The sequence below is a fragment of the Propithecus coquereli genome, unplaced genomic scaffold (genome assembly GCF_000956105.1).
Source record: "Propithecus coquereli isolate 6110/MARCELLA unplaced genomic scaffold, Pcoq_1.0 Scaffold28, whole genome shotgun sequence".
Lineage (NCBI taxonomy): Eukaryota > Metazoa > Chordata > Mammalia > Primates > Indriidae > Propithecus > Propithecus coquereli.
This window is the reverse complement of record NW_012148396.1, coordinates 2893131-2917713: the sequence shown is the minus strand read 5'-3', so window position 1 is coordinate 2917713 and position 24583 is coordinate 2893131. Positions and strand designations below refer to the sequence as shown.

The window sequence follows — 24583 nt, the reverse complement described above, 5'->3', positions numbered from 1 at the left end:
CTAAGTACCCCATTTCTGTCCAAAATCCGAGACCTCAGGCACCATGCCATGTAATTTCCAGGGTCATCCTTTATCTCTGCCTTCGTGGGGACTCTGCAAAGGAGGGACGGCTTCTCTAAGAGGTTTAGACACTGGGTGACTGTGCCCTCCCATGTCCTCTAGTGGCTGTGGACCATGTTCTGTACCATCCTTTTTGGCAGGAAGTCCTGGTTTTTCTCCACTTGCTGCTTCCCAAGTCTTCGTATAGGCAGCTTCATTCTCCCAAAGGCTGGAGCTCCAAGTTTTCTCCCTAATTCACCATTTCTGGCTGGCTCTGTAGCCTTATTTATTCTGTTAAAGTTTGGCTTGAATTTTCTTTAAAGTGGCTAACTGTGTCATAATTTATTATACAACAATAGATAATACACATGAAATGCAAATGTTTTTCCTAAGTTATAAATCGTCATGCTGATGGGTGTGTAGTGGTATCTCAGTGTGTTTTTTTCACTGAAGCATAATAATCGTACATATTTATGGGGTACATAGTGAGTTTCAATACATACAATGCATAGTGATCAAATGAGGGTAATTGGCGTATCTATCACCTGAAACGTTCACCATTTGTTTGTGTTGGGAACATTCAAAATCCTCCCTGCTAACTATTTGAAAATATATTATGAATTATTGTTAACTATAGTCACCCTACAGTGTTATAAAATGCTAGAACTCATTCCTCCTACCTAGCTGTAATTTCTGTATCCTTTAAACAGTCCCTCCCCACCCCGTGTCCACATGGATCCACGCGTTTCTGATTGCAAGCCCTCATCCTTTGCCTTGTAAGTATAAATTGAATTCAGAGAGCCCCACTGCGCCTGGGGATTGAGGAAGGAAGGTGAGCCACTTTGAGCTCACAGGGGGCTGGAGACAGGCCTGAGTAGGGAGACTGAGTACTAAGTTTGTAATCAGGCACGTCAACTTAGCCAGCCTCAATCTAGATGGGTGCTTTTGGGGGGCAACCTGCTTCAAGTAAAACGAACAGTAAAACTCGCTGTTGCAACATAGGAAAATTCCCTTTTAATAACATCTTCACAGTGGAGAGAAAGGTTTGTTGTTCTTATTACTTGAAAACACTGTTAATCCTACCACCTGGTGGAGAGTTTGATGAATAAAGACAGTTGCTTAGGAAACATATTAGCTGCCACAAACAAGAATGTCTTTGTGGGGTGTATTATTGCTTGTTTCTAAAGCATAATCTTAAATTTTAAAATTCAGTCTTTTGGCAAAAAAGGAAATTAAAATGAAGGGGAGACATTAGGCAGACAGTAAGGTTGTTCTTCCTTCCACCACCTGATAGAAATTTCAAATGAAAACACACCTTTCAACACGGGTTGAAGAATTGGTTCCAACCTAAGGCCTGCTGTTATTTTTCTGTTGCTACCTGTGACGTAGAACAAACTGAGCTAAGCAAACATGATCCTTGAACTACAGCAGGTCCTCGATTAACGTTGTTGATAGGTTCTTGGAAACTGCAACTTTAAACGAAATGATGTATAATGGACCCGATTTCTCCATAAGCTAATTGATAGAAACAAGAGTTAAGTTCCTTTGTCATACTTCTGGTGATAAAAACATCACCATACTTCTAAATAAAGGCCCAAAGCTCTTCTAATATTAAATATCGAAATATATGAGCTGTCCATATATTTAAGAAAGATTAATAACAACAAGTAAGATACTTATTTACCCAGTTATTCCAGTTCAGGGTCAAGGGTGGCAGCTCAGGGCGCATGGTGGGAGCCAGCCTGGACAGGACACCGTTCCACCCCAGGGCGCACTCACAGCCACACACCCTCCCTCACTCAGAAGGGGGCCACGTAGACACACCAGATCACCAAACATACATGTCTTTGGGATGTGGGAGGAAACTGGAGTACCCAGAGAAAACCCACGAAGACGTGGGGAGAACGTGCCAACTCCGCACGTGACCCTGGCCGGGAGTTGATTTTCTTTTCTCGTCAACATTATAATGAAACGATGTTGAATGAAATGGTGTTATTCAAGGACCTGTTCTGTAGGATTTTATAAATTGAACTGATGTCTATACCAAGCCAAACATCCAAACAAGGAGAACAAAATGTACTGGCCTTGGAGACAGCTTTGAATATTGGAATACCTGCCCCTGGGATAGAGTAAACGAGGTTTTCTCTTTTTGTCTGAGCCATGGTGTCACGTACTGTGACTGTTACTTGGGGCAGGGGGCGGGGTACGGCATGTCTAGTTACACAAGTTGCACATTTAGACGGTGTGAGACAAAGAAAGAATTGTAAAATCTTAGCATTTGCAAAGAGCCTTAGCAGTGCCCTTGTTCAACCTTCTCCTGCTCCAAGACTTCAATTATTCATCTACTGAGTCATTCATTGATTCATTGATTCCCTCAATAAAAGCACTGGCTCTGCCACTTCCTGGCTCTGTGACCTTGAGCAAGTTGCTTAACCTCTCTGTACCTTCATTTCCTCATCCATAAATGTGGATAATAATAGCACCTACTTCCCAGGAGGTACAAAATGAGCCTTAAATGGTTTCGTACTGGGAAAGCATTTGGGACAATGCTTGCTAAATATATGCTGTGGGTATCGTGTCATCATCATCACCTTCAATAGTCTCCCTCTGGCTCAGCTCCCTGGAGCAGTGTTTTCCTCACTGAGACTATCCCCTGTGGTCATCCTGCACCTGCTGGGTCACTCCCAGTGATAGGGAGCTCTCTGCCCTACACAGTAGCCCTTTGACCTCTGGGCCACTCCGTGGATGAGAAAGCTCTTCCTCATACAGAGCGTCCAACCAGAGAGGGCTTCCTGGAGGAGGTGGCAGGGAGGGGCTCTCTGGAGCTATCTGAATTTAAGGCTGGGAAATCTGTCTGGGCTTATGAAACTAGGGTGTGGTCTCTGGATATTACAGGCAGAGGAGACATACCTAAGATTTCAGCCATAAAAGGATCCTCAAGACCACAGCACCTTATTTTATAGCTCAGAAGACAGCTCAGACCAGGCCTGCCTGGTGCGACTCCTCAGCCTGTCGGCGGTGCGGTGTAACGCTGCCAAGGCCTGCTTTCTCCACTGGGCTCTCTTGTCATCTTGGGCAACTCTGGGTGCCCCAGACGGTGGGCAGTCTCCTGTGCCGTCCTGCACACCAGAGCAGGCAGCGGGGGCAGCCACAGACCGCGGGTGCCGTCCCTGCCAGGACCCCACTGCGCCAGGGCCTGTCCCACTGTTGTTTACGGCACAGAGTCTCCCAGTCTCCTCTGGACCTCCCTCTGAGCAAGTCTGTGTGGGTTTGTGTGAATTCTGGCATCCGTCTGCCGCCTTTTCCTTCCTGAGTTTCTGCCCAGGAAATACAAGGTACTGGTCACTGTAGACTCTTTAACCTCCTAAACTTGGCTGTGAGCTCATTATCGTTATCAGTATTTTTACAGCTCTCCGAAGTTGGCCGTTGCCCTGAGTTCCCCAGGCTGGGGAGGCTGAGCTGGGGGGCCTGTTGCACACCCCTTTCCACCATATCAGAATGCTTCCCTCTAACACGCACGCACGGGTCAGTAAAAGGTTCAGGGACCCGGTGTGTCTGGTCTCACTGCCTGCGTAGCAGGACCTCTGCCAGCCTCCCTCCCCACCCTCCACTTTGTTCCCCAGGATCAGATAAGAGGCCAAAGAATAAAGTCCCCCCTTCACCGAGCTATATTTCAAAGGGCTATAAATAGGACGGTCAGTACTGGTGCTCTGGGTCACATTCACCAGGGACAGACTTGTATGATGTCAGCCCTGTCCCTGGACCCACGGTTTCCATGGTCAGTAGACATTTTCTTTTCTCCCTCTCCTTCTTCCTTCCTCCCTCCCTTCCTTCCTTCTTTCCTCCCGCCTTTTCTTCCTTCTTTTCCTCGCCCACAAAGTCCTGTTCAACAGTACATAGTTGTTCCTCCCCTAATTAGCTGAGCTTGCCTAGAAAACAAATACATCTGTATTTCACATTCCTCCCAGACCCGAGAAAGGGGCAGGATTCTGGGCAGACACAGCAGTGCCCATCTCACTCCTCTGCACCCACTCTCAGGTGCCAAGGGGGCACCTCCTGTCCAGGAGGCCGAGGCCACGGGGAGAAGACAGGCTCCTCACCCTTGATGAGCTGTGGGATCCAGGGCAAGTGACTCCCGTGTCCCAGCCTCGTTTCACCACTTGTGCTCTGGGGATAGCACCACCCATCATGAGAGTTCACATAAATAAAACAGGGGCTGGTTGGGAAAAGCCCCAGAGAAGAGACAGCCTTCAAGCTGGAACTGGGGACACGGTGGGCCCTTCTGACAGCGGCAGTGAGGGTGGAGGGGGAACCCCATGGAGGAACCCATCCGCCGAGCCAGGCACCCTCCCACTCGTGTGATTGGAGGAAGGGGTGGAAGGAAGGAAAAGGTCACAGCCCCGCCGTGGTGGGGCCTGAATGGCCTGTATTCTTTCAGTGATGAGGTGCAATCAAGGTTTCTTTTCCTTCGTGCAGGATGGGATTTCATCAGATCCATGACATTTTAGGAAAACCATTGTGGCCCAAGTTCCCAATGGATGGGAGGGGAGGACTGACTGATGATCCAGGTGGGAGTTACCGTGAGCCACGTTTGGAGTGTTTGCTCCCATGTGGGATTGGTGACTTCATCTCTGGGGTGTGAGAACAGATTGCGCTCAGGCGCTGAGAAGCTAGACATGGAAGGTGACTGGGACAGTTGCAGCCTGACGGCCGGGGGAAACTGGGGAGCCATTGATGACAACAGGAAGCACAGCAACAGAGGTGTACACCAGGGAGCTGTGCCGCCCCTCCCATTACAGACCTTTTGGATTTGAGATGGGAGAAGAGGAACTTCTAAAGCTTAGCCAGGCTGAGGTGGGTAATGAGAAGGCACAGCAGAGGCGCAAGGCTCAGTTCAGTTCTGGCAAGGCTCGAGCCATCCCCAGCAGGAGGTGGCCTGCTCCCTGCATAGGCAGCACGTGCCAGCCATGAAATTCCCTTCCATGGCATTGCCTTCCCAGCCCCTGGAGCCAAGTAGAGAAACACAAGTAAATGGGCTTGGGCCAGCACTTGGGACGATAGTAGGTGCTCCGTTAAAGTTTCTCAAATCTGAATTGGGCCAGTGGCGGCAGGTGGCAGGACGAGAAGGAGGAGGTAATGGAACAGGAGAAGGTTCCCTGCTCACTCATACTGAGAAGGTCATGGGCACTAGATGTGGTCCCACCTTTCTCCTTGGCATCCTTGGCCCCTTCAGAAGGGCCCCCTCTCTGACCCATCCGCAGTTCCTGCTCTGTCCCTCTGCCTGCCTCCACCTCTGCCTCTCACCGTCAAGTGCGGAATTTTGGAACACCATTGGGAGGGCAGTGGAGTGGATCCAGCCTCACTCCTGCAGCGTAAACATGTCTCAGTCGTGTCCTACGCTGCAAGGGGACAGAGGGTCAGGACAGCCTGAGAGCACGTGCATCCAGGCGTCTCCCTGAGTAGCCTGGTGACTTGGGGCAAGCGATCGCAGACTCTGAAAAATGGGTCTAGAATTTAACTCATGCTTAAATTTTGGAAAGGTGCCTGGCACTTGGTAGGAGCTCAACAATGAGCTGTCCTGCTCCACGAGGGCAGAGATCCTCCGCCAAGAGTTCAGTGTATCTTACAATTCGTGGGGCTCTGCTCCGGTGGAGTCTGGAGAAGCAGTAAGGCCCCAGACACCCCCCTGCCCTCTTCTCTCTGTGTCCCTTGCTCCTCACCCCCTTGCTCACTGGACCCTTCCGAACCCTCGTAAGGGAACTGTCAGGTGTCCCCTTGGAAAACCAGCTCCCAACCTGTGTTGCAGACTTTGTTCTAGGAACCCAGTTCTAGGAGCCAGGGCTGTGGGCCAGCCCTGGTTTAGCCCTAAGATAGGGCCCTGAAGGTGGCGCGGGATGCCTGCGGACCTCTGCGTAGCGTGACCCTAATCACAGCCAGTGTTCCTGAGTGCGCCACACTCTACCAAGCGTCCTGCGGTGCTGATAACAGAAAGGACGCTCGTACCGTGTCTCGATAGGCACACCAAGCACTGTTCTGAGGGCCCGTGTGCATTGTTTAGTTCCTTCTCACAACCCCGCGAGGTCAGGGAAGTTCAGTATCCCCATCCCTAAGCGGGGACACTGAGCTCCTGAGTGATTAGATACCTTGTCTGAGACCCGCGGTCAGGCCAGGGCACAGCCACTGGCCAAGCCATGATTATGTCTGCCCCTTATGAACAGCAGGCAGGTGAAGCACTCTTTCTTCTCCTTTCTTCCTCTTCTTCATGACTATCATCATCATCATTTCCATTTTACAGATGAGAAAACCAAAACATCAAGAGGCACAAGGACAAGGTTGGTGATGCAGGAGCTAAGATCTCGGGGTTTGGATACTGGGGCGTAGATGTCCACCCTGGGGTCGAAGGTAGAGACAGCCGGAAGTTGGTTGTCTCGGTTCTGCTCATGTGTGGGCGCTGCCTGGCCACCCTGGACCTGCTCACTGCCGCTGTGGTGCTGACAGCTGGTGACAGCAGGGTTGGTAGAGCAGGGAGGGCTTCTTACACAAGGTGGGGGTCGTGAACTGGGGCACGTGGGGGATTGGATGCCGTGTGCTTCAAGATCGCCTCAGCCCTGGAGCTGCCTCTGCGTTTGCGCTTAGGAGGCAGCTTAGTGTAAACCTTCTGAGCACAAACATTGGGATATCGTGTTCAAGACAGACCTGGCCTCGAATCTCATCTCTGCCAATTTCTAGTTGCGTGAACTTGGGCAAATTATGTAACCCTTTCAGAGCCTCAGTTTCCATGTCTGAGAAATGGTAAAACTACTGAGGTCAGAGGAGTGCTGTGAAGATTGAGCGAAGTCGTGCACATGAAGTGCTTTGCACAGGGTCAGCCTCATTGTCCATGCTCCACCCGTGGTAGCTACTGATAATAATAACGTCTCTCCCAGCAAACCAGCCTCAGCGTTAGCCTTCGAATTCGGAAATCCACTTTCTTAGGAGGAATCTGATGGGTTGAGCCCCTTTCAGAGAGAGAGGTTACAAGAGAGAACAGCTTTCCCAGCCCGACAAGCACATGTGTCGTCCTGCCCCAAGTTCTGTTCGCGTTCATTTCCAGCCCAGGCGGGCTGGCCTCCTCAGCCCCAGGTCCCCAGGGAGTGACATGCAATAGTGTCCCGAAGAGGGTCATCCTCTGAGCTTCTCCGCTCGGTTTCCTCACACCGTCCGCAGTAGCCGTGTCATTCCTGGTTCCTGCACCCGGAACGTCTGCCCCTAAACCCGGCTGTGGACACAAAGCCCTGCCGGCAGCCCTGCTGTGGACACTGCAGCACTCACACCAGGCTGGGTTTGCTGGGTCCTTGCTCCATTCCTCGCTCAGCTTCTCTGTCTGCCCTTGCACCCTCTCACTTCTGGGTCACCTGTCTCCTTTGGAAACCCATCTGGCCAGACAGTCTCAGTCTTGATCTCATTCTCCATGAGCATCATGTTCCGGACAGGAATTCAGGTTACGAAGCCAATGTTTCGCACATTTACGATCTTCCACTGGATACAGAATGGTGCGATTCCTTGCTTGTGAGCCTGCGTCCCCCTCCCCATATGGTGGGCTTTTTGAGGGCAGAGCCTGAGAGTGTATTGTTGTCCCCACCAGGGCAGAGCACAGTGCTTGGCACCGCCCAGGCTGAGGCTCCGTAAATGCTGATGCGAAGTAAACTGTGTTAGTTCCGGACTCTGGAGTCGAGCTAGAAATTAGTTTATAATTCAGGCTCCAATCTTTACTAGTCATACGACCTTGAGCAAGTCACTTAATGTCCTCAAGCCCCCATTTACTCATCTTTAAAATGATGAAAATAATAGTAGACACATCCAGGCACCATTGTGGGGATTAACTGAGCTTTTGAGTACGAAGGGCTTAGTTTAGCAAAGTGCTAGTAAACACTTCAAAAATGTTATCTGCTATTACTACTGCTAGTTTTGCTTTATTATTATCAAAGTGATTTCGTGTTGTTTTTTATTCACTTGTGTTTTAGCACCACCCTGCAAAGTGTAATTAAAACAGATAGTTTCCATTTCACCAGTGAGTAAAGTGAGACCCAGAGAAAGGCTGTTTTTTTCTAAACTCACACAGCTGGACTTGTCCAGCCTCCCCTGCAAGTACACCTAGATGCAGGCTGCACTGTTTTGGAACATGACATGCCCACGGTCCTCGGAAAGATTCCTGTAATTTAAAAATGCAGCCATGGTATTCAGCCAGACCCAGTGTTAACAATTATTCAGATGATCGTTTTTCGCTTGGAGGAGAAAAGCTATGATTTATTAAGCAAACTGGCTCTTTGCCTCCAGGACTGATGTCAAGTTTTACTTCCATTTCACTGCTCTACCCAGAGAAGACACAAAATTGGAGAACAAAATCTCTTATGAGATTTATTGTATTATTAATATATTGTGCAGTAGAAAGGAACCTCAGATGGCACATGGGGGCTGTGAATGGTGGGTGCACTAACAAAGACAGAGAAGGAAGGAATTACGGATCCAGAACAGGAAAAATAAGTGTATAATTGTGATTTGTTTGACTGGAATTCGTCCTAATCTGTGCTCTAGCTAGAGCTGGTAGACACCTTGCTTGCCTCTGAGTCTCCTAGCCCAGCAATTCCCTGCTTGGGTCCTGCATTGGGGCTAGTGGCTGCCAGTCGGGTGGATAGAAATGTTGGGATGAGTGGCTGGGTAGGATGAGAGGAGGTCAGCCTGGTTGTGGGAACACTGAACCTAGAGTCTAGGGTCCTGGGCCCATGGTCCAGCCGTGCTGCTGTCCACCTCTCTGGTGGAGGAGCCACTTCTCCAGGCCTTGTTTTCCTTAACTGTGATTGATCTTGGTGAGTCACAAGAGCTTTTTTTTCTGGGCCTCCCCAAATGGGGACTATGTCTGATTTGTCTTCCTTGTGTGGCGCATGTGCATGAACACACTTCACGGATGCTTCGGTGGTGAGAGTTCAGCTGTTTTTAATTGGAATCAGTCTTGGAAGGGTTGGGGAAGTGGAGAACCAGTGTAGAAAGAAGCATGACAACAGGGCATGGGTGAGAAGACAGATTCGACATGGCATTTCAGGAAAGGTGGTCAAGGTCATGTTGAGACCAAAAAGCAAGGGACATCTAAGTAGCACCAGGCTGTTCCTGGGATCATTGGTAGAAATGCAGTGGCGTAAATGCCTTCCTTGTATGTTTAACGCCCCTGTGCTATAGTCGAGAGGCTGAGAAACCGCGGCTGCAGCAGGCAAGCCACATGGGGGCCAGGGGTCTAGTGTTTAAGATTGCAAGCTCGCCAGTTGGGGATTGGGATCCAACACAATGGCCAACTTATTTTTTTAAAGCCAACTCAAGACCAGGGAAAGAATTGGTTTAGGATTACACGTTGCCCCAGGAAGAAGAGTCTTAGGCTTTGATCGAAGATCACAGGTGGCTGCAGGTGCCAGGCTACAGAGTTGGACATCCGAGGCTCAGCTGAGAGCCTGCCTCCATGTTTAGTTTAATTCATAGATTCTCCCTTATGTCTTACGGTATGGAGCAATTGCAGTATATACCCCTGCATATGCATACGTACATGCAGGTTTTTTGCGATGATTATCAACTGTTTAGTGAGATGCAGCATGCATAAGACTCAGACTTGGTTATAGGCTCCTGCTAAGTTTATAAATCAGCCACATCCCAACTGATGCTCTGAGATTCATCTGCTGTTCACCCATTCATTCATTGATTCACCAGCCATCATTTAGTGCCTGCTGTATTCATACAATAGCCACTGGAGATGAGGGTGGGGACATCTAATGATAAGTAAAACACAGCCCCCCTTCCCCACCCCTAAGAGGTTTGGTCTAGAGAGAGCACCTCACGGTAGGATTCAGGTGATGCCTAGTGCCTAGTAAGTTCTTGCTAAATGAAAGAACGAATGAATAAACACATGAATGAAGCCATAGGCACCCCAAGGGAGGGCCCCTAACCCAAAGTTGGGGTGTATCAAAGAAAACTTCTTAGAAATGTGATACCTGAATTGTTTTGGTCACTCTTTCATTCAAGAAATAGCAATCGACGTTCTCCCACGCGCCAAGCGGTGTGCTGGGCTGTGCTGACAAAGCGGTAAGCAGTGTAGACATGCCGGTGGTGATGGGAGGGAGGAAGGCCTGAGTTACAATTGATAAGGATCCCACTGGCCCCTGCTAAGAGAAGGGGGTGGCTCTGGAGGAGGAGGTAATAGCAAGACCAGTTAGGAGGCTGTGGCAGTGAGCACCTGCCTTAATTCTCATTTCAGACAATGGACTAAAAAGGAAGAGTTTCCTATAGCTTTCCTTTCCCAGCCCCTGAGCCCTAACTGCTCAGACTCTGGCCACTTTCCTGTCTCTTCCTTGTAAACATCCTGCCCCCATCAGCAGGCGCCGAGTGGAATCTGTTTATAGTCAACAGCACACATGGTTTCCAGAGCCAGACAGACACAGACCTTTAAATAACTCTGGGCTCAGTCAGTCACTAAATCCTGTTGATTTTAACCTCTAGAATAGCTCTCAAATCTCCCACTCCACCTTTTGCCCAAGGCCGTACCTTCTGGCCCTCATTATCTCTGGACAATCACCAACATGTTTGGAAGAAGTTCAGCCCTTTCTTCCTAACAAGCAAGGTTATCATTTTGCCAGGGTTGTAAAGATACCTTGGTGATTGTATCAGTTAGCTTTCTCTGCGTAACAGACAGACCCAATCTTAGGGCTTTAAAACAGCAAGCATTTATTATTTCTCCTGACTCTGGGTTGATGGGCATTTCTTCTGGTCCTGTTGGAGCTTGGCTGGGGTTGGATTGCCTATGATGGCCCAACCCACAAGCCTGCGGCTGGGATGCCTCTCTCTGGGTGGTTTCTCCTCCTGCAGGAGGTTAATTCAGGCCCGTTACTGTGGCTGTAGAATGATTCCCAGCAGCCAGAGGGGAACTTCTAGGCATAAGCACTTTGTAAGCCTTCATTTGTGCCACATTTGCATGTTGTGCCATTGGCCAAAGTAAGTCACATGGCCAAGCTCAGATTCAAAGAGTAGAGAAATGGATTCTACCTCATGTTGGAAGGGCAGGCAAAGCCACATGCAGAGGGGCGTGCATGCACGTGGCCTGGCAAATTGGAACCATTGCTGCACAAATGGTTAGGGATGTTCTCTGTCGTAGTTTGTTCCCGGCCACTTACTGCCCTTGTCATCCTGGGCAAGTTGACTCACATAAGCTCTCTAGCCTCTGCTGCCCAGCTGCTGTATGGGACACAGTGGGAGCACCTCGGTGATTTCAGGGGAGGATCGGATGAGGAAACACGCGGTGTGACGTCTCAGGGCTCGGGGCCCAGCCAGAGCTGAGAGCTCCTGCTGCTCGTCTTACTCTCCGAAGAAGCCTTCAGAAGCCCTTTCTTAGTGGTCTCAGCCTGATTTATCCCTCCTCCCTGATCTCACGCTTTTATTAATACATTCACATCTTACATATTTCTTTTTCCTTGTCCCTGGAGACACTTTCCCCAAGTTTTGTGTTTTTACCAAGGAGATCTCACTAGCACCTTATTCAAGGAGCTGCTGAAAAGATCACCTCCTCTTTAAATTCTTCTTCCACACTGATTTGGCCGTTTCTTTCTCAGTTCCCCTCAGTGTCGCTCGCTCACCTCCTCGTATCGCATTGTCCTGAACTGTTTCTGTGTTTGTCTGTTTTCTCTGCCAGGCTGAGCTCCTTGAGGGCAGAAGTTATGGCTTACTTGCTTCCTGTCCTGGCTCGTGGCAGGCTGTGCATGGAACAGAACAGGTGCTTGTTTAAAAAATATTGATGTATAAATAATTGAGTGAGTGAGTGAATGTCTTTTCATTATCTTGAGTCATCTTAAAAAGGCAGTGGATGAACTAAATGTCAACACTGACTTAGACGTTTGTCCTCTTCCCTTCTAGCTGATACCATCTTCAGACCCCAACTTCCTGAACTGGAAATGCCAAGGAGAGGGATCTAGTGCCTCCAAGAGCTGTAGTAAACAAACGCTTTCAGCTTTTTGGCCAGGACAATACCAGCAGTGGACCAGAGATGGACGTCACTCAGCCTTTTGAGGTAAGTGACTAGTCTGTCCCCAGCATGAGGCGGGGTGTGCTGTCTTTTCTGGTTTCTTCTGTGGGTTACCTTGCAGAGGTAGGGCAGGTGTTCCCTGTTTCTTGGTCTCTTTGTGACGTGGCCTGCCTCTCCCAGAAATAGCCCATAAAGATGAGTGCCCATAGAAGGGAAATACATCCTCCCTCAGGGGAAAAATGCGACCTGTTTGAGTATCAAGCAGCCTCTCTTTTTCTTAAGAGGAGAGCTTTTTGAGCTCCATGAACAATAAAAACCTGGATTGGGGGCATCATTTGATGACAAGTGCTTGTCACCCCAAAGAAGGCCTAGTGTTTCCTGGAGCAAGCATCAGCAAACTGTGGCCTACGGGACAAGTCTGGCCTGGCCTATTTTTAAATAAAGCTTTGTTGGCACACGGCCATGCTCATTTGTTCAGGTATTGTCGTGGCTGCTTTCACACTGCAACAGCAGAGTTATTACCACAGAGAGTGTAGTGTGGCTGCAAAGCCTGAAATATTTACTCCCTGGTCCTTAACAGAAAAAGTGTGCCAACCCTGGTCTAGAGCTGAGCTGTTCACATGGAGCTGCTCCATATGGGGCTGTTGCAATTTTAATTAATTAAAATTAAATAAAATTAAAAATTCAGTCCTCAGGCATGCTTACCATATTTCACATGCTCAGTAGCCAACATGTGACTCAGTGTGTTTATTGCTACTAGGGTAGCATTGCTTCTGGGCCATCTGGGTAGTGTGTGCGTGTGTGTGTGTGCACGTGCATGCACGAGGTATCCATGGTGTACACATCATCCACAGTACACGTATCATCCAGATCACTTCTAAACTGACCTATCTATATATTAAAACCACCGTGAGTTCACACTGATGATGCTGGAACATTCGAGAGATTCATGTATGTCTGAGTGACGGTGAACAGCCACTCCACTCCCACTCTCAGCACCACCACCAGCCACCACGTTCATTACGCTGTGATCAGGCCAGGTTCCAGACCCTTTCCCTTGCTGGCATTGCTATAATAACATCAACCCAGTGGCCCAAGTACAGATATGAAACCAGGACTCTGAAAAGCTAATTAACTTGTGCAAGGTGAAATTAACTTGTGCTATTAAAACGGCAAGTGTACAGGGAGCACCTCTTTGCCTGTCCGCTTTTGATCAAAAGGCCGAGGGAGACACCACTGTCCCAGGAGAAAGCTAGAGCAGGAGGTGGGGGAAGTGTTTGTCCTCACTGACGAGAGGTCTCTGGGCGTCCTGGCAGCAGGCCAGCCAGAACATGCTGATGGACACCACGTCCTTCGTTGCCTGGGAGCCGTGTGTATGGTCTGCATCACTCTGACGGAGTCCTGTAAGGAAGTGTGTGAAGAAGCATGTGGCAGTGAGTGAACATGCGTGTGCATGTGAGGGTCTCTGTGGGGTGAGGGCTGCTGTCCTGTGCTTGCAAAGACCTTGGTCCGGTCGAGGGTGTAATTACAGAACTGGGCTGCTCTGCAGAGGGAGAATTTCCTCTCTTGCAGCGGGGTTTTTTGAGAGCTGTTTCAGCGTGAAGGTCTTAACTTAAACACATCTGTATCCCCACATCCTAGCAGAACACGTGCAGAATATGCACTTGATCATGCTGGCTTCATGCAGGCATCGACAGATGCTTCCGAGCTCCTTCCATGTGCCAGACACTGTTGTAGTCTGACAAAGGTCCTAGCCAGGGGTGGAAAGGGGAAGAAATGCCCAGCAAACAGGGAAAAATAAACATATGAGAGGCAGAGGCAGGGGACCTGGGGGAGGACACAGCATGGGTGTGCTGATGAGGGGGTCTCTAGGAGATGTTTCTGGAACCAAGTCACACTGCTGATAGAAGATAACAGCAGGGAGGCTGTAGATCAAAGGACAGGCAGGGACTGATTTTCTCCCCTCCAGGGGGCTGTGGCCTCCCGCTAAGAGCCAGGCCTGTTTTCCTCCCCGGCAGAGTCACAAGCATGGACACTGTTTCTCAGAACTGAAGCATTTCCTCCAACAAACAGAAATGTTATCAGCTGGCCCAGAGAAGGACAGCAGGCTGGGGCATTCTGATTAGATAAGAGGACATCCTGGCCATCATTAGATATTCAAATGGCGGCAGTGAGGAGCTGGTGCTGATAACCTTTAAGAAAAGAGCAACAGTTGGAGGAACAGGGGAGAGGGCAGACTTGAGCATCTGGAAGGCTAGCCGGAGGGGGAGGCTTATCTTGTACAGGGTGATTTTAAGGACAGATCCAAATGGAATGAGTGGAGTGAAGAGGGAGAACGCTTCCCATCTGGCTGTGATTTTCCTTCCTTCCTGGTCATTCATTCATTCGTTCATTCAGCAAATACTCATTGGGTGACTTCCAGGTCCCTGGCACTTTGCTGAGCACTGGAGGTCAAACGGAATAGGACAAGAGCTATATCCTCAAGATGCTAATAATCTAATGGGAAAAACAGACACATTAACAAACCAGTGGAATATGTAGGTGCAGTTCTGGTTCTGTGGGGCCTGAAGCTTGTACAGTTTGGGAGTCCTCTTTAAGGAAAAATAATACAAAGTTGTGAATTTAAAATAAAATGCAAGCCCTAGATAAGTGGGGTGCAGCTGAGGGGCTTGGGGGCTTAGTAGGGAGAATGCCTTCTCTCGGGGTACCTGGTGCCTGCTGGGGTGAGCTGGGCACAAGGGGCTTGTGTCCTGCCAGAGGCAGTGGGCATACTAGTGCTCTGTAGTAGGGTGGACTTACTCCCCATCTGGGTCCTCCGAGTCCTTGCTCTTGAGCTAAGGAAATAGGGCTAAAGAGCTCTGGCCTTAGCACTGCTGGGATCTTCAAAGGCACTTTCCTTATAGTTCTGCAGGCTGACCTAGTGGTCCCACTTGTGGGACTGCGTTCTAAGGAATCATCTAAACTGGTCACATAGGCTGGTGGAATGTTTACGAGGCCACTGTGGGTCAGATACTTTTCTAACAACCCCACACACACTGACAAATTTAACCCCCACAGTTGCCTTGGGAGCTAGCTGCTGTCATTTCCCTATTTTACAGATGATGGAACCCGAGGCACAAAGTGGTTAAGTTATCTACTCACAGTCACACAGCTAATAAACACAAGAGCTGGGCTTTAAAGCCATTTGTCCTATCTCCAGAGCCCCATCCACTTCCTGCCTAATTTTATAGCAGTCTACTAGAAACACCATGAATGGCCAAGATTAGGAGATGACTGAATAAAATATAGCCATAGAATGGAATAATGTGTGTTTGATACGTACCGAGTTTCTATCAGCGTGGTAAAATGCTTTGGTTATTAGGGATGAAGGTGGGGTGCCTAATTATGCGTGCCCAGAGACAGCAAGACTGAGTGTTAACAGTGCTTGAATTCCCTGTCCATATTTTGTACCCTCTCCCGGACAGTTGTAACAGGCTCATTCATTCACACATCCATTCAACAGGTTTTTACTGACTGCCTGACACTGGGGATAGAGAGTCAAAGAACAGAAAGGTGGTTTCTGCTGTCATGGAGCTTACTGCTCAGCCTGCTCTTTGGTTTCTGCCTATACTTTCTCCTTCCATAGTGCATAAGATCTGTCTTCTAGAAGCTCTCGGTGGTTTCCCAGGGCCCTCAGACCCAGCATCCCCACTCCTTGGCACCTGTTACCTTGTTTGTAAAATGGACCAGGGGACCCACAGACCTTCCGCACTTCCGAGTGTAGGCTCTGCTCAGTTGTTGGTCAGAGGGTTTGCAGTCATAACTTTCATCATTACCATCTTCTGGAAAGGTCGGGCCCCTGCCAGCTGAAACCACAGCAGCTAGCAGCAGGAAGTCCCTTCCCTGGGCACTCAAAGATCCAGCCCTGGTTGACAGCCGGGCCAGCGGGAGGAAGCAAGGATGCTGGATTCATAAGAACAAACTTGGAGATGACTCTGCTGCTTGCTAGCTACCTGATCTTAACCTGCTGGGCCTTGTTTTCTTGATAAAACGGGGCCAATCCTGCACCCCAGGGGAGATGGACGCTGCAGGGATGTACAAGCTGTAGCGGGTTCAAGAAAGTGAGCCTGGAGTTACAAGCCCGGTGCCTTCCCATCTGCTTCTCCCCAGCTCTTGGAGCGTGGGCAAGTATGCCACTTCTCTGAGACTCAGTTTCGCCATCTTGTAAGCGAGGAGGTAATAATAGTACCTACTTGCTAGGGTTTTGTGAGGGTTAAATGACATGATGACTCAAAAAGCTGGGCACGGTGCCTGGCTCATAGTAAGTGCTGAGTAAATTACAGGCATATTTGTCACTGTGATTTACGGCTGAGCCTCACGGCGCAGGACGTGATGAGCTGCAAGGACAGCAGCCAGGGTCTCCCTCCCCGTCGGCTCAGGAGGCTGTCTGGCTGCAGCAAAGACATTCTTCCATGAAAGAATGGACTTTCCAGGGTGAGCCACTCTAGCCAGGGATGCCTTGATGACAACACCAGTGTCACGGGAAGAGAGGGACCACCAGAAGCCCCTATGGAAATTTTCTAGGTGCTTCTAGAAGCCAAACCCACAGACTGATCCCTTCTCAGAGACTAATTTTTATTCTAGTCATGCCCAGCTGATAAGCATTTGGGCATTGACAGATAACCGTTGTTCCTGAAGAGCATCCATTATGTCCTTCCTCCTTTCAATGCCCATAGGTCTCATGGCCCTGGGACAGAGAGCAGGACGGACAAGGCTCACCATGACCTGCCCTGCCCCGAGACCCCAGCCCCTCTCTACTGACCCTGCCCCACCTACCATCTGCTAATCACAGAGTCCTCACAGCGTGGACCCTGAAGTTAGGTGGCCTGAGTTCCAGTCACACTGCGGCTTCTTACCATGCCACCCTAGTCACAGTGCCCTCTCTTAATCTCAGTTGCCTCATCTGCAAGATGGACAGAATAAATAATAGCACCAATCTCGAGGACTGAATAAGTTCACGTGGGCATACCTCTGCAATATTTCGAGTTCCATGGCAGACCACTGCAATAAAGCCAATATCACAATAAAGCAAGCCACACAAATGCTTTGGTTTCCCAGTGTGTGTAGAAGATACATTTACATAGTACTGTAGTCTATTAAGTGTACTCCACCAGCATTATGTCTAAAAAAAGATGTACATACCCTTAATTAAAAAATACTTTATTGCTAAAGTATGCTAACCAAGTGAGCAGATGCCATTGGAAAAATGGTGCCGATAAACTTGCTTGACACAGGGTTGCCAGAATCCTTCAATTTGTAAAAAACAAACAAACAAAAAAACTCCCAAAATGTAATATTTACAAAGTACAATAAAGCATAGCACAGTAAAACTAGGTATGCCTGTATATGCACAAGTGCTTAGAACCCTGCTAGACCTCCACCATCCAGTATCGTATACAGGATACATAGATATAGATGGCTGTGGACATAGACACCGGTGCACCATAGATACAGCCTGTGTTCCCATCACCCCACATGAAGTGCCTGTCGTGCCTCCAGGGCTTGGTAGTGAACTTTGTAGATGTTGTTCTGTACCTGGAATGCCTTTCTCTGCAGGCTTTCTGGTGAGTCATCATCCCTTCTTTAAAACTCAGCTTGAGGCCCCACATGTGATGACTCACACCTGTAGTCCCAGCTATTCAGGAGGCTGAGGCAGGAGGATCAGTTGAGCCCAGTTGTCAGAGGCTACAGTGAGCTGTGATTGTGCCACTGCGCTCCAGTCTGGGTGACAGAGCAAGACCCTGTCTCTAAAAACAAAAAGAAAAACAAAAAAACCAAGCATCACCTCTTCTAGGACTCTTTGCCCCCTTTCCAGCCCCCAAACCCCCTGCATGTGTCTCCCTTTCATTTCACCGACCACACTCTCTTTCTGGGAATGGCCCATGTGCCTGTCCATCTCCCCTGTTAGGCTGGGAGCTCCTTTGTCATTGGACCTCTTGGGCCATGTCCAACTTTGCGTCTCCAGCACTGAGAACGGCCACTGACGGCAGGCACCATGGGTCCACTGGCTGTTTCAGCCACACAGAGCCAGCCCAGCCGCTGGTTTGATAAACATGATGTCTGGCTAGCTGGCCACTCTGCTGGCTGGACACAGGCCTGGGCCCCATTGGGGATCACTTCTCTCCTCTTCAGCTTCCTCAGCCTTTGACACCTCCTCCGCTGACCTCTGTCTCCAGCTTTTGGAGAACTGGAAATGGGGGGGGCGTATCTGTAGGCTCATGGGCCTTTAACTTTGGGACTGGCCCCCTTCCCTGCCTTGTGTGCCGACCAGAATGTGGAATGCCTGCTGTATATAGATCTTCATGCCTCTGATTAAGTTAAGGAAACACACCCTGCCAAAATGGCTCTGCTGTTTCTGTTATGGGCGGCTAGGGAGGAGGAGGAAGGACATGGGAGGGAAGCCAAGGCTGGCCTGTCTGAAATCCGTTTGACAAGCTCCTCTGCTGTTTACTACATCCACAGGCCTGTGCAGAAAGACCTGTCACCATTTTGCTCAATGTTCCTCGTGTAAACACTCTCACAGGCACTAAAAATATCCTTCGTGCTGGAGGACTGGCCATCAGAAAAAGAGAAGGAAGGGAAGGCCTTTGGGGCTGGGAAGATGAGCTTGCTTCTTCTCATGGTTGAATGGAACGGGATGGGCTCCCTACACTTTGCAGCCTCAGCAGGTGGGCAGACACCTAACAGGAACCTCCTTGGGGGCAGGGGCCACTTCCTTCCCCACTGAATCTTTAGTACTTGGGTCAGGAGGAGTCATTCAGGGAGTGTTTCTGGAATTTCCCTGAACAGTTAGTCATGCTACATGGTTGTGGCCTATTTCATACTTAAATATGGCAATACCATATTTAAGTAACCGTCCCTCTCTGTTGTTGCTTATTTATATATAATATATATCAACATATATATTTATCATCATCATTATAAATAGCACTGTGTTGCCTTTAGCATTTTCCTTCATTTGACATATGTCCTAGGGATAAGTTCCCAGGAGAGAGACACTGAAAATGTTTTGAGGGTTTGCGCCGCCTGTTATCCACTGTGGCTTTGCTGTGGAGGAAAGTCACAGAGAGGAAAGGAGGCTGGCAGGAGAGCTGGAGGACGACCCCTGCTGAGACTGGGGAGGGACGAGTGCAAAGGCCGAGGTGCGGCAGCTGTGGGCTCATGCGATGGGCAGGCGGATCTGCCTTTGGTGGGGCCCAGTGTCCAGGTCAGGGAGGATCAAGGGGTGCGGGAGGGTGGCGGCACGAACGAAGAGACACGAAGTTCAGGCCGAGGCGCTCACTCCTGATTTCTTGGGGACTAACTGCAGTGATTGAGCTGGTGGGGGGTGTGGCCTCACAGCTGTGTGTAGGCGGGACTGAGCCCCTGGCTTGCCTCAAGTCCATTTGAAAAACTGGGGCCTTGGCAGTACACAGGGGAAAAGCCGTACAAGCAAGGATCATGAAATTCTGGATTTCTGCAACATCTGCAGCTCATTTGCCCTGGTCCTCAGGGTGCCACAGCCTTGAAGGATTTTGCAGAACTCTAGGATTTGAAGGAACCATGGGTCTCCATGGAATCCAGAGAGCCCTTGGACTGTTAGGGGCCTAGAATGCCCACAAGTCGTGAAATCCAGGTTTCCCTGAATCCCAGCATCCAGTGGTAATTCAGACAGCCATGGCTCCCGAGCAGTTCCACTGAGGAAAAATAGTGAAGAAAGACAGATTAACTTACAGCCACTTCATCAGCTCTGACCTGGGACTTCATCAGATCCTTAGCAGTTTGAGTGAAGGAATATGGAGTGATTTTTTAAAAAATTATAGAAGTTACTGTAACAAAAGTCACCCATTTCACATCATTGCTAAGCATCAAAATATTTTAAGAGACATTTCTTTTTGTGCCCTCACCAAGAATGAGGGACACTGTGGGGACAGCCACCATTGTGTCCAGAGCGCTGCAGAGCATAGTCGTCCATGTTGGAGCCCAAATGACAGACCGGCCACTGGGGCCCCAGGGTCTGCACACCCCACCTCACCTCTCTGCATCCCTGGAGCCCCAGATCAAGGGCTGGGTGACCACTCCTGATCGCCATCCTAGTCTTCTCTTCCTCTGTTTGCTACTGAAGAACCTGTCTTCATTTGGCTGCCTGATCTGGAATGTCTGGCTCCAGGCACCACAGAAATCAAAGAAGGAACCTACAGCTCTGGCCCCAGGAAGTCCCCAGAAACCCCAGGCTGCTCCTCCTCTCACACAGGGAGCCTTTTCCTGACATGCTTTTTGTCTGGAAGCTCTCAGTGTGAGCTTTGCAAAGCATATGCATTCCCTTAGCCTTTGAAAATACACATTGGTTGAAAAAAAAGCCTTCCTCAGTCTGAGCACAGCAGCGCTGGAGCCCTGGAGCTAGGAAGGACTTGGGGGACTCCTGCTTGCTCTGCCCTGCAGCGAGGTCCTTGGGTGCGCTCACCTGGAAGGCATTCTGGAGAGATCTAGACTCACCAGGTCTCCAACAGAGTCCACAGACAGGGGATTCCATGGCAGGCAGGAAGGCGAGAAGTGTGGGAGAAAGAGAGCGGGGAAGAGGATTTGGGAGTGTTGGCAGTGGAGGGGCCAGGGCCGGCCAGGCTGAGGAGAGAGAGAAGAGCGGAGACTTGAAGTGAGCGCGTGTCCAGTGGGTGTCCAGGAAACTGCACCCAGCAGAGGAGACAGCCACTGCCAAGCACCAAGAAGGGAGGACTGTGCCTGGCGAGCCTGAGAGCAGAGAACACAAGAGCCTCGCAGCGAGCGAGGGGCTACTGGGTGAGTCAGAGAGGAGGGGAGGCAGCCTGGGGGGCCTTGTTGACTGTGGGGACACTGTGCATTTCTGCAGGTGACACTGTGCCTCTTGCCGGACTGCAGTGACTTCCTGTTGCTGACTTCCTAGGCTTCTCAGGAAAACCACCCCAGAACCCATCACGGGGCCTGGAGCTCCTCTTCCCCATCCCCTGATGTCCCATGTCCACCTCTAGCCTGGCGTCCCCAGCTTCACATGGGAGTAAGTCCATCCTCCCATCTGTCTCCCCATCATCTGGGTCTTTCGATTTTCTGTCCCACCAAATGGGACAGCCGGTTGGTCCTGAGTTTCATGACCTTGTACCTTTGTTTGGGAGCAGCACCCCCAAACACCCTGAGGCCCGTCTCTCCATCAGAACTTCTGACATTTTCTCTGGCTCAACTTCTGCCTGGCATTTGCCTGTCGGATTCCACCACTGGGCGCTACATTCCACAGGACAAGGACTGGGGCCGCCTCAGAGACTGAGGCCTGGACTCTGTCTACGTCACCTGGTACACTGCACCATGGCGGGAAAGGGCTAGAAACCCATTCCCTGGCTGCTCTGTTCCGTCAGTGGGGAACCCGTCACTCAAGCTGTGTATGTCTGGCCAAGCATAGCACTCGAGTGTCCCCTCCGGCTCTGCTTCGCCACCGTGCGCTCTGCCCCACCTGTGCTAGTATATTCGTTGCAGCACCCCACACATCTCTGCACCGGCTGATCCCTTCACCGGGAACACCCTTCCCCTGTTTCTTCGTCTAGCAAATATGTCTGCTGGCCCTTAATAATTCAACGCAAGGGCCACCTGCATTGGGAAACTGTCCCTGCTGCCCTGTCTTGGTGACATGTTCTCATCTGGCCACATTGGACCCGGAGTGTCTGATGTGCCTGAAGCTGTGCTAGGCTCTAAGACAGAGAGGATTAATGTGGCCCTGCTCTTGGAGCCCTTAGAATCTAGAGCCACAGGCAGCAAATGTTTTCCGTCAAGGGTCAGGCAGTAAATATTTTAGGTTTTGTGGGCCAGATCGTCTGTCTCGTGACTGCTCAATTTTGCCATTATAGCACAAAGGCACCATAGACAACGCATAGACAAATAGATATCGTTGTGTTCCAGTAAAATTCCATTTACAAAAATAGGTGGCAGGACAGATTTGGCCCCTTCATTTGCTGACCCCTGGTCTTGACTCAGTCTTGGCCGTAGAGGGGGACAGCTTGTATAGCTCAGTGAACTCACTAATTGCTAATTGCTAGTGTTCGCCCCGCTGGACAGGGACGCTTCTAGGGCACAGGCTGTGGCGCAGTCAGCATTGCACTCTCAGCGGCTAGCACAGCGCCTGACATGGGGCACCCGAGATGTGTGAATGAATCCGTGAGCAAGTGGACAGAAGTTCTAGTAATCCTGGCTAGGCCCCGCTCCCTCCCTTTAGGCACAAAGTGCTGGGCAGGGGTTGGATATGATCTCCGGGGGCCCTGGGAGTTAAACTGAATCCCTGCAGTGAGGTCTGGGTGGCATTGGGCTCAGTTTCCTTGGGTTGGCCGGGGGTGGGGGGAATTCAGGCTCAGCCTTTGAGCCTCTGACCTGGGAATACCTCCCTTTGGACAGCAGCCTCTGTTTTCTAAGCACCCAGCCTTAGCCAGGGCCCACCTGGAGTGACTTCTCCAGGGACCTACGTACGATGAGGGCTAGGGTGGGGGGAGGCTTTGGGGTGTGAGACCCCAGGAAGCAACAAGCCTTCTTTCTTCTGGGTCTTCCTGGGCTCTGTGCAGCCATATGCCAGGGTTGAGTCCTGACACACACTTCTGCAGAGGCTCATGTGCACAAGTACTATTCTAAGGGCTCCATACACATTAGTCACAACAATATATGTGGTGGCCATTGTCATTATCCTCATTTTACCCAGCGCAGACTGAGCCACAGACAAGTTACTTGCCTGAGGTCACCCAGCTGCTCGGGGCAGAGCTGGGATCTGAACCTGGCATCTGACTCCAGTTCCCTTCCCGCCACCATCATTCCAAGCTGGCACATGATGGAAGGGATGCAGAGCCGCAGGGAACCAGAGGGATCCATCCTACCACCCCAGCCCCTCCTCACCTCAACCCCTTTACACCAGATGAGAACATCGTTACACAGACAACTGAAGTAATTTGCCCCAAATCACACAGCATTAGTAGGGTAAGGATTTGAAACTGGGCGAGTTGATTCCCAATTCCAATTCTATGCTTTATCCACAGCCCCACACCCCACCTGTAGGCAAACAGGCAAGTTCTTGCCCTTCTGCTCTGCCAACCCCACCCCCAGAGTAAGATGACCCCTACCTTGCCCTTTGTTAAAAAGCAGCCCCTGCACCAAGAAGTGGCCATGCTAACGTGAACCTTAGCAGGGATGGGTGCCCTGGGCCGGGGCTTGGCTGGATCTGGGATGAAGAATCAGTGCTCAGGTGTGCTTAGGCCAGTCCCCTCACCTCTCTGACCCTCTATTTTCTCGTCCAGTAACTGGGGATACAGGCCTGACTTGGCTGAGTTGTTCTGAGAGCTGAGTCCAGTGACACATCTGCGTGGCCGCCCGTCACACAGCCCTCTGCCTGCAGCAGCTGTGGCCTGGCCTCCTGCCCCAGCTCCCTCGCCCACCCTGCACCGGGAACAGCAGTGGGCCCCGCCCGCTGTGCTGCACTGCAAAACTTCATCCGGTGACTCCTCTCCTGGGCCACCACCACAGGTCCCCTTGTGCAGCATTCTAAGTCCAGGAAACCGCACGGGGCTATTTCCGCCCCAGGCGCCGTGGCAGCTCATTTTTTTGTTCTTGGCTCTGTAATTGCAGGGTTTTACGGCGGTTTCTCTGTTGCCTGAAAGCCCCAGCATTTTCTCCGTTTCTCCCTGACTTGTAATTGCATCTCAGGAACGCACAGGCCACTGGGCCCCCGGCTCCTTGGTGGCTGCCTTCTTCTCTGGAGACAGATGTCTGGGTCAGATGGGAGCCATTGGCTGATGGAAGCAAATTATATGGTTAGACAAACCCCTTAGTGAGGCCTGCACATGGATTTGGTGGCTCTGGGTGGTTGCTGAGCCTTAAGCGTCTTCATCAACTCTTTCTACTTCCCTTCCTTTTGATCTAGAATAATCTGTAGGAGCCAAGACTGCAGGCTCTTGCTGGGGAATGAGGGATGGTGGAATGCACAGCAGAGGGTGAGAGGCTCTGGTTTCCGGGAGACTCCAGGGCTGTGTAGAGTTTCCAGGTTTGCAAAGGGGTTTCCTCAGCTCCAGAGCTTGCCACAGTGCAGGCTGTCTGGAGCCCAGGCCAACCTTTCCAATTCAAGCCTACCTTTGTGGGCTGAAAGAGGTGGCAGAATCCACTCACCTGCAAAATGCTGATGTCACCTGAGGTGATAGTGTGGCCTGGTGTTCAGGAGCTCTGTCTCTGGGGTACACTGCCTGAGTCTGCGTCCTGGCTCTACCACCTTCTAGCTGGGTGACCTTGGACAAGGTCTTAACCTCTGTGTGTTTCACATTTTTATATGAAAAATTGGGATCACAGTGGCTCATTCAACCTTGAGTAAGCTTAGGGGGTAGCTATTTTGTTACTGTCTCCAGCTCTGTGCTTGAGCTGAGAGGGCCAGCTGGAGTCAATATATGGGAGTGATTGAGCAGAGAGGGTGTATCAGTCAGTTTTTGCTGCATAACAAACAGC

The 24583-nt window shown here is 50.3% G+C and overlaps 1 protein-coding gene across 2 annotated transcripts in view; it reads left to right on the top strand.

Moving 5' to 3' along the window:
• The window catches only part of ST3GAL1 (ST3 beta-galactoside alpha-2,3-sialyltransferase 1), a 91472-nt gene that overhangs the window by 9550 nt on the left and 57339 nt on the right, over positions 1-24583 (top strand). For both annotated transcript variants that reach the window (XM_012648144.1, XM_012648145.1), the window contains exon 2: positions 11965-12118. The gene's annotated coding sequence lies outside the window, so the exon portion shown is untranslated. The remainder of the gene's footprint in view (positions 1-11964; positions 12119-24583) is intronic.